Below are 10,385 nucleotides of genomic sequence, written 5' to 3'. Positions count from 1 at the left end.
ATCTATATAAAGAAAGGATAGTCTAAATTGATAAGGTAGTAAAGTTAAGTAAAGAGAAAAGATAGTTACCGGTCTCTCTCTCTCTCTCTCTCTCTCTCTCTCTCTCTCTCTCTCTCTCTCTCTCTCTCTCTCTCTCTCTCTCTCTCTCGTTATGACTAAAGGTAGGTGAGCAAAATTATTATCAGTGAAAAAATAAATTAAATAATAAGGAAAGGTATCTCAGTCTTTCTTTCATAACTGGCAAATTTCTCCGCAGTCCATAGTTTTTATATATAACCGAGGAAAAAATAGTGAAATGCCAATAATAAAATAAAAAAGGTTGACTTCTTCATCTTTACTTTAATTTATCTTTTTTTTTTTAATATATGAGAGAAAATGTCAAATACCAAATACTTCTTCATTTTCTATCGTTATTCTTTACTTCATCTTAACACACACACAAAAAAAAAATAGTCAACTTTTTATATTCGTTATTATTCCTTACTTCCTCTTCAATCATTATTCTCTACTTCATCTCCTTAATCCCCCAAAAATAGTTAAGTTCTATTTATTTTACATTATTCTTTATTTCTTCTATTTTACATTATTATTCTTTACTTCCTCTCCTTCCCCCGCCTTTCCCTCGCCTTCCCTCGCCATCCTTCTGAGGCAATGACCTGACTGAGGGAGTGGTGTGCCCCGGTCAGGCAGGTCACGGTGGCAGGTGGCAGGTGGTCACGTGGCCTGCCGGGAACCACAAGCAAGATAGTGAACGCCCGCCGACCGCCGCCCGCTGTCCTTACCTCCTCACTTCCCTTATCTCGCCTGTGCTGCAGCCCTCCCTACCGTGTGTGTGTGTGTGTGTGTGTGTATGTGTACAAACAGGTTAGCATTTACACACAACGTAATGTATGTTTAAAATTTTTCGGTTTGTTTTGCCTTGCTTTGTTTTCGGTTTGTGGTGTATTTTTCCTTCTTCTCTGTGTTTATTTATTGACTTTTCTATTTTATCATCAGAAAATTTGACGCGTCTTTAAATGAAGATCCATCCTGTGATTCTGATTGTTTTATTTATTTATTTATTTGTTCATTTTTTTTTTTTATTCATGTTTTCTCTCTAAAAGGAAGCAAAGAGTAGGAGAAAATGAGAGAGAGAGAGAGAGAGAGAGAGAGAGAGAGAGAGAGAGACCTTGACCGCCAGTAAGGTGACCTGTCTCCCTGTCAGACCAGGTTAGTGCCGCCTAGTAGCCCTTGTCTTCTTGTCTCTCCTATTTGAGTCTCCAGCCTCCTCTCACTCCTCCTCCCCCCTCCTCCTCTCCCCTCTCCTCCTGCCCATTTTCTTTTTGTTTTGTTTTTTTCCTTCTTTCCTTTCCGGACATTATCATATGACCCGTTTTCATCAGATCTGTATTCCTGATTCACTCTCGCTCACTCACTCACTCACTCACTCACTCACTCACTCAACCACTTTGTCTCTCACTCATTTCTTCACTTATTCACACACTTCTTCCCCCAGTCATCCAGTTAGTCGACCCCATCAGTCACGCAACCAATCAAGTTACCCTCTAGTCAGTCAGTCAGTCAGTCGGTCATCGAACCCACTTACCCAATCAGTCTCCCATACACCCTCCACCCATTCCTCCCTTTCCACCCAATCACGCAGCCAGTCAGTCAGTCACACAACCCTCAAAGTTAGCCACAGAACCCACTTATGCAACCAGTCAGTCACCCATACACTCTGCCGGGACACACGCACATACACACGCAGTAGTTCAGGTGTTGGGTATCTCTCGCGGTCAGAGATGGGAGTCCTAACCTGCTTGAGTCGCCTACGCAAAGATAGATAGCGCCGGGGACAAGGAACCCTACACCGCCTTACTGCCCGCTAATGCTGTTGCGGCCTGGTTGACTGGGTGACTGTAACCCTGCCTCACCTTGCCTCAGCCTGCACGTCATTCCAAAGGGTTCCTATCGTCATACTGGTTAGGGTTAAGGTGTGTTCCTGTTTTTGTTGGGGTGTTGTGTGCTTGTGTGTGTGTGTGTGTGTCCAATATCAGTGTACTGTTTATATTCTTGTTTGTTTTGTCTTTATTAAGCAAAGTTAATCATTATTTTACTATCATTAATCACTCTTCCTTGCCTTACTTCAGTTTTCATTTCTTCACCTTACCTAACCTTATTCTACCTTATCTTATTATACCTTATTTTATCTTGCCTTACCTTGCATTACCTCACCTTACCTTACCTCACATTACCTCACCTCATCTCAAAACTCGCTTGTCGTGAACTATACAATATTTCGTAATAAGACCCTCACGTGCCCAGCCACTACCACCACCACCACCACCACCACCACCACCACCACCACCACACCACCACCACCACCACCACCACCACCACCACCACCACCACCACCACCACCACACGGGCCCCGGAAGACACTGCAGAAACGACCTCAGAACTTACTTAAGCGACCCACCTCTGGACACTTCAAGGTTTGGGGATGGATGGACGGAAGAAATGGAGGGAGGGATGGAGGGAGAGGAGGAAGGTAAGGAAGCAGGGAGGAAGGAATGAAGGAACAGCAATGGCAGAATGAAAAAGGAAGCAAGATAATGAAGTGAAATGGAAGGAAAGAGGGAGGGAAGGATGGAAAGACGATAGGAAGCTTTATTTTTTTTTTACTTTTCTTTCTTTCCTCTATCTTTTCACATCACGTCTCTTCTTCCCTTCCCTTCCCTTCCCTTCCACCAACACCAGTGAGAGAGGGAAAGAGAGAAGGTAAACACACACACACACACACACACACACACACACACACACACACACACACACACACACACACACACACACACACACCAACTCACCTCGCCTCGCCTCATATACTCACACACTCACACTCTCTCACTCTCACTCCTATTTGTATTTCGCCACTTAGCTTCCTTCCTTCTCACTCACTCACTCTCACCTCTTGTTGTTTTTTTCCTTCTCTCCTTGTTTCCTCTCAATTTCCTCTTGTCTTTCTCCTCTTCCGTTTTTATTTTTCATTTTTCCTGTTTCTTCATTTTCCTTTTGTCTTCTTATTTTTCCTTTGTTATTGTTTTTTTGTGTGTGTTTCTTTTGTCTTTTCATTTCAGTTCATCTCTCATTTCGTCTTCAAGATCATCTCCTTTCTTCTTTTCTACTCCTTCCTCCTTTACCCCTCCCCTCTCTCCCTCACCTCCCTTTCTCCATTCCTATTCTTTCTTCTTTCTCTTCATATTTCTCTTCCTCCTTCATCCCCTCATCTTCATCGTCCATTTCTCCACCTTCTCTTTTCTCCTCACACCTCTCCCCATTCCCTTATCTATCCCCCTATTCACCACCACCACCATCACCACCACCACACGTGTCAGTGATGCGCGGGTGAAGTGTTTGCTCGTCTCAGTTTCACCTCAAGATTTGGGCTGAGGGGTACAGGGTGTCAGATTGGCGACGGTTTGGGGGGAGGAGCAGATTAGGACAACAGTGGAAGAGGCTGGGCAGGTGCTGGGACCTCTCTCTATCTGTCTTTCTCTGTTAGTCAGCTTAGCAAGGTAATGCGAATATGTAGAGGGTTTAAGGAAGGGTAAATAATGGTTTTGTCCCTTGGGTGTGTGTGTGTGTGTGGGTGGGTGGGTGTGTTTAGTTGTGTAGGGTAATGTGAATATGTTGTGGGTTAAAGGAGTGGTAAATAATGTGTTTGTGAGAGGAACGGTTGGTGGTGTGGGTGTGTTTGAGTGGATGGGTGTTTTTATTGTTGTGTCTGTGAGGGAGGGGGGGTTGTGGTGGGTTATGAAGCGGTGTGGTGGTGTGTGTGTGTGTGTGTGTGTGTGTGTGTGTGTGTGTGTGTGTGTGTGTGTGTGATCTTGTGTATACTCTGGGAAGGCTGATGGATCGTGTGGATGGTTGGGTGTGTGTGTGTGTTTACAGTTGTTCAGGTGTGTATGTGTGTGTGTGTGTGTGTGTGTGGGGTGAAGTTGTGTGTAGAATGTTATGTATACTCCTCCGTATATCCTGGTGTACGATAGCTAAGTAAACCTGGGTTGTGGTGCGTGTAAGTAAGTAATTAGTCACCTCTACCTGGTCTTCCTGTGGGGCACCATTAAAATATACCACATAGTAACAATTCATTATTTCTCCATCAGGTATACTCAGAACGCGAAATAAAGGAAGAATAAGACCTCTACATATAAACTAAACACTATTCTAAGTCGCTTATAAAAAAAAAAATCATCTGTACTTGTATATACCTTAATTAGAAATTACTTTTTTTAACTTCACGAGATTAATTTAGAGGAGGAGCAGGTGGTGGTGGTGGTAGCGATGGTGGTGGTGGTGATGGTGGTGGTAATGGAAGTAGGTTTCGTGAAATGAATAAAATATCATCGTTTATTATAGGATTTCGTTAATTAGTTCGCTGTGTTGTTGGTTAATTAGTCATCAGTCAGTGAAGTGAATGTGATCGCCATTATAGGCTTCCTGTTTTTTGAGGAGGACGAGGAAGAGGAGAAGGACGAGGACGACGACGAGGACGAGGGCGAGGGAAGAGAAAAAGAGAAAAAAAAACAGGGAGAAGGAGGAGAAGGAGAGAGAAGGAAAGAGGAGAGGAGAGAAAAGAAAGAGAGATGAAAGAAGAAATAGAGGAGAAAAAGATAGAATAATGGAGAGAAGAGAAAGAGAGAGGAGAGAGAGAAAAAAAAGGTAGAATAGAGAATGAAGGCTAAAATGAAGCAGCTGATGATTAAAGAAGGAAGTGGTGAAAGAAAGAGAAGGCAGGGATGGAAGGAAAGAAGGAAGAGATGAAGAAGAAAATAAGAAAATTAAAGGAATGAAAAGAAAAACAAGGGATGCGAATAAAGGAAGAATTTTAGATAGAATAATAAAAGCAAAGAATAAGAAGAAAGGAAAGATTGAATAAAGAACGAAAAGAAATATAAGAGGATGAAAGGAGTGGAAGAAGAAAAGGACAAAATAAGAGAAAATAATGAAAAGGAGAAAATTATAAAGAGAGAGAGAGAGAGATTAGATAAGTGGGATGTTGTTAGCGAGCACGTTGGCTTATCTGTTTGTTTACAAGTGATGGGGGTGATTAGAGAGACACACAGACAAACATAAGAGCTGGCCACTCACCACTCAGACTTAGACACTCAGACAGACAGACAGAGACGTAGATGGGATGACAAACAGCGACCATAAACACTGACACACACACACACACACACACACACACACACACACACACACACACACACACACACACACATCCTGAAATAAAAGAACAGATAGTGAACCAAAACAATCTCTCTCTCTCTCTCTCTCTCTCTCTCTCTCTCTCTCTCTCTCTCTCTCTCTCTCTCTCTCTCTCTCTCTCTCTCTCTCTCTCTCTCTCTCTCTCTCTCTCTCTCTCTCTCTTCCCTTCAATTCCGTTAACCTCCCCCCACAGTCACCTGCCTAACCCGATCTCCCCTTTTCTCCCTTCTATCTCCTATCCTTCTCCCCCTTACCTCCCCTTTATCCTCCCTGATCTTCACCTGTTCCTTTCTCTCCCTCTCCTCTACTCCTATCTTTCTCCTCTCCCTTCCCCTTCTTCTCTCTTTCATCATCCCTGCATCTTATCTGTTTCTACCGTCTCTTTCTCCTCCCGTTTTCTGCTCCACGACCACCGCTACTTGTCCTTGCCTGTCCTCACCTGTGCCTGTCTGTGTCTGTCTGTCGCGCCAATACCCGGACGCTACTTGCTACTCGCCACTCGCCACTGTCTCACATATGACAGAGGTTTTTATTCTCTTGTGTTTAACCCCTTCAGTAACAGGACGCGTTTTCATGTTTATTCTGGTTACTGTTTAGGGATTTTATACAGAAATTTGTGTAGGGGAAAATAGTGAGGACGGGTATTATTTTTTTCAGACCTCCATAGACCCTTCTTAATGTAAATGTTTTCGTCTAATCCCAATAAAAATTCATGATAAAAGTGCGCTTCAGAAAGAGTGAAGACTGTGGGTATTGTTCTTCTAACCTCCATAAATCCTTCTTAATGTATTGAATTCGTCTAATCATACCAAAAATTCATGATAAAAGTGCGTTCCAGTACTTTAGTGTTTATTTGTCAATGGTAACGTACTCTGATTCAAGAAAACTTAAAAATACTTGCTTTCCTTTCTATGTTCTCAAATTCGTGATTGTTATTATTACGTTTGAACAGAGGCTCTCGTTGTCTTCTAGTTTAACATGTAGGCTTGGTAACGTACTTTGATTCAAGAAAACTGGAAAACTTTAAAAATACTTGCATTCTTTTCCGAGCTCTTAGTTTCATTATTGTTATTACCATGGATGAATAAAGACTCATTATTTTCTAGTTTAACATGTAGGCCAAGTTGTCAATTGTTACGTATTTATATTCAAGAAAACTGATAAAAAGAATTTGTTATTGCTGTTTAGAAGAAGTCTGGTTACACTGCACACTGACAGAGGCTTTCATTCCCTTTTATCTTAATATGCATCTTTCATTGTCAAGTTTACGTACTTCGATTCAGGAAAACTGTAGAAAAATAACTTGCTTTCCTGTCAGAGTTCTTTGATTTATTATCGTTATTGTTCACAAGTGGTTTGGGTTACCTTCTCACACTGCTCAAGGTTTTCATTCTCTTTTGTTTTAACGTGTGTGCTTTATATGTACTTCGATTCAGGAAAACTGTAGAAAAATAACTTGCTTTCCCTGTCAGAGTTCTTTGGTTTGTTATCGTTATTGTTCAGAAATGGTTTGGGTTACCTTCTCACGCTTTGATTGGTAGTGAGTCGAATCAACCTTTTCTATGTATTTGTCAACATTGAAAAATAAATTACCTTTACTTTTTATTTTTATCTATTTATCTTATTCAGTTATTTTAATTTATTTTGTTATTTTCTGAGGAAAAACTAAAAAAAAAAGACTGCCCTTATTTTTATTTATTAGTTTGTATTCTATTTATTTATTCATTTATCTATTATTTTTGTAAGCTGGGAAAACTGGCTAAGTGCACCAAGAGCCATCAAGCAAAAGGGTCCAGAGAGAAGCCAGGCGAACGAGTTGTCCAGAAGAATGGGATACGCGTGGTGACTGAAATAAGAGCAAGGTAGTTATAGAAGAATCATTGGGAGTTTACCTGTGCTTACCTTGGCCCACCTGTGTCACGCTGGTGGTGCTGAGAATTGTTGTGTTGCCTTACTCCTGCTAACGCGATGGTGCAGAGCGTGGAGTGTGAGCCCAGTGATCCTCCTCCTCCTCCTCTTCCTCTTCCTCTTCTTCTTCTTCTTCTTCTTCTTCTTCTTCTTCTTCTTCCTTTTCTTCTTTTCTTCCATTTTCCTCCTCCTCCTCCTCCTCTTCTTCCTTTTTCCTCCTCCTCCTCCGCCTTTTATTCCTCCTCCCACTTCTCCCCCTCTTATTCCTCATCACATCTCTCCCCCCCTCTTCTTCCTCCTTCCACTTCTCCTCCTCCTCCTCCTCCTCTTCCTCTTTCTCTTCTTTTCTTCATCCTCCTCCTTTTTTCCTCATCCTCTTATTCTTTTTCCTCTTCCTTCTTTTTCCTCCTCCTCCTCCTCCTCCTCCCCATTCCTCCATTCTGTTCTCCTCCAATTCTCTCTACAACTGCCGATGATGCAAAACGTGGTTTGAGAAGAGTAATTAGACCAGTTGTAAGAGTTATTTGATCCTTTTCATGAACAAACGAGAAAAACCAAGTAAAAAGCCAAATCTAGAAAAAATGAAAGTCGCTAGTTCTCTCTCTCTCTCTCTCTCTCTCTCTCTCTCTCTCTCTCTCTCTCTCTCTCTCTCTCTCTCTCTCTCTCTCTCTCTCTCTCTCTCAAAAAAGAAGGGATTTTGGTGCAAGTGAGCGCTTAAGTTGTGAAAAAAATAAAGTTGAATAGTTTAAAAAAGTTAGGCCATGTTGAATTAAATGACTGTGTACGAGAGAGAGAGAGAGAGAGAGAGAGAGAGAGAGAGAGAGAGAGAGAGAGAGAGATAAGGAAAGGATAGAAGAATAAAGTTTTGGTGTGTGACAGGTTTAGTTATGAAAAGTATGAAGGACTGAAGGTAAATGATTTGAAAAAGACATGTGGTATTGAATTAAATAAATGTATATGAGAGGACGATGATCTGTTTATCTCTTCAGTACCATGACACGTTTTCATATTCATTCTGGTTACTATTTGGTGATTATATACAGCTTCAGAAACTCGTATGGGGATTAAAATATTGAAGACTCTAGGCCATTAATCTTCTGACCTCCATAGACTCTTCCTAATGTAAATAAAATCGTCTAATCACACCCAAACTCGTTGTAAAAATGCGTCCCAGTACTGAAGAGGGTAATACATGTTAGTTGAACGGTGTCAGTGAACGCCAGGGTTGTAAAAAAATAAATAAATAAGAAAAAAAAAAAGAGAAATCGTGAGGTTAGCCGGTTAATAGCTGGGTTATGTAGAATTGAATGAATGAGTGTGATGAAATAATATAATGGAAAGTTTCACGTGTTAATTGAGTGGTGTGAGTGAGCACGCAGGTTGAAAAATGAAAGATGAACTGTTGGATGAATGGTTTAAAAAGACGAGGTAGTGTAGAGTTTGATGATGATAGGTGATAGAATAATGAGCATTTTAATCCACAGTACCTGATATAAAAGATTAATTGTTAGGTGAAGAGGTTAAAAAACAGGTAATGAGGAATATTGAAGTAAAGTACAATATATAAAGTAAAATTTGATGATAATAGGTGATAGAATAATTATCATTTTTACCCACATCACCTGATATAAAAATTAATTATTGGGTGAAGAGTTTAAAAGGTAGATAATGAGAAAAAAGTATTGAATTAATGTACAATATATAAAGTAAAATTTGATGAGAACAGGTAATAGAATAACGAGTATTTTTATCCACATCACCTGGTATAAAAGGTTTAAAAGGCAGGTAATGGGAAAAAGTTAAGTTAAGTTAAGTTAGGGTGTTGAAGTACTGTACAATATATAAAGTCAAATTTGATGATGATGCGTGATAGAATAATGAGTACTTTTATTCACATTACCGATATAAAAGATTAATTGGCGGGTGAAGAGTTTAAAAAGGCAGGTAATGAGAATAAGTGTTGAAGTAATGTACAGTATATCCATATTATTTTCTAACGAGTCACAGTGTAGCAAAAATTAGAGAGAAAAAAAAATGAAAGAATAGCTTGAATAATTTAACTATCTCTACTCACTGTGTTACTCTGTTCATATTACTTAGTGTCTAGCGAGTGTGAATGCAGCAAAGGGAAAGGAAAATAGCTACAATAATTTAACTCTCTCTCTCTCTCTCTCTCTCTCTCTCTCTCTCTCTCTCTCTCTCTCTCTCTCTCTCTCTCTCTCTCTCTCTCTCTAATTATTTCCTGAGAAGAATATCAAGACTTCTGAATATAGACGGACTTACCATTCTATTCATTTACTTTTTTTTTTTTTCTACAACTTACATTCACTTCTTTATGTTGCTTTAATATCCTACCTCACTTTTATATCCTCAATTAACTTATGGTGGAAGAAATACAGTGGTGGATGCGCTGGTGTATAATTTCCTTTTAACTTTCTCTTATTTCATGATCTGAATTTTGGTATTTTATTTTGTCTAGTTCATTTATCTGTGGTGGAAGAAGTGGCGAAGGATCTGCTACGTTTTCTTTTCCCCTTATTCTGCCTGCCAGCCTCCACTGTGTCGAGAGATCACAGCAAAGAGATGCACTCGTAAGATTGGGTGAGTGTGTAATTAGGTAATGCACGTGTTACTCAGGTGATGAGGTGGAGACGTGTGTGTGTGTGTGTGTGTGTGTGTGGTTAGAAGTGAAGGAAATAGTGAGGAAGTGAGTGGCGGGAACTGTATTACACGTGGAGAAACTGGGAGGTATTACACTTGGAGGAATTGAGAGGGAGGAAATGGAAGTTACAAGGAATGAATTGAAAAGTTGATGAAAAGTAAAAGGCAAGAGAAAAATATAGATAGATATATAACGAGTAAAATTAGAAGTAGGATATTGAGTTAACGCCTAGTACTACAGATACACACACTAATGAATCATGTGTGAATAATTGAACTGCAAAATTAGATGGACAATCAAAAAGCGGTGAAGTGGACAGTTTTGTTTTGAGCGAGAGTGGAGCAGTAATTAATTTGAATAGGTGAATGAGAGAGAGAGAGAGAGAGAGAGAGAGAGAGAGAGAGAGAGAGAGAGAGAGCCATATTTTATTTACACCTGTCATGTTTATTTTTGCTCTGGTTATGGTTGTGTGTGTGTGTGTGTGTGTGTGTGTGTGTGTGTGTGTGTGTGTGGTGTGTGTGTGTTTGTGTATGTGTTTTACTGAGAAGTTTTAATTTGTTTGTGC

The sequence above is a fragment of the Portunus trituberculatus genome, chromosome 31 (genome assembly GCF_017591435.1).
Source record: "Portunus trituberculatus isolate SZX2019 chromosome 31, ASM1759143v1, whole genome shotgun sequence".
In the NCBI taxonomy this organism is placed as follows: domain Eukaryota; kingdom Metazoa; phylum Arthropoda; class Malacostraca; order Decapoda; family Portunidae; genus Portunus; species Portunus trituberculatus.
The sequence above is the reverse complement of the archived record's forward strand: the minus strand, read 5'-3'. Positions refer to the sequence as shown.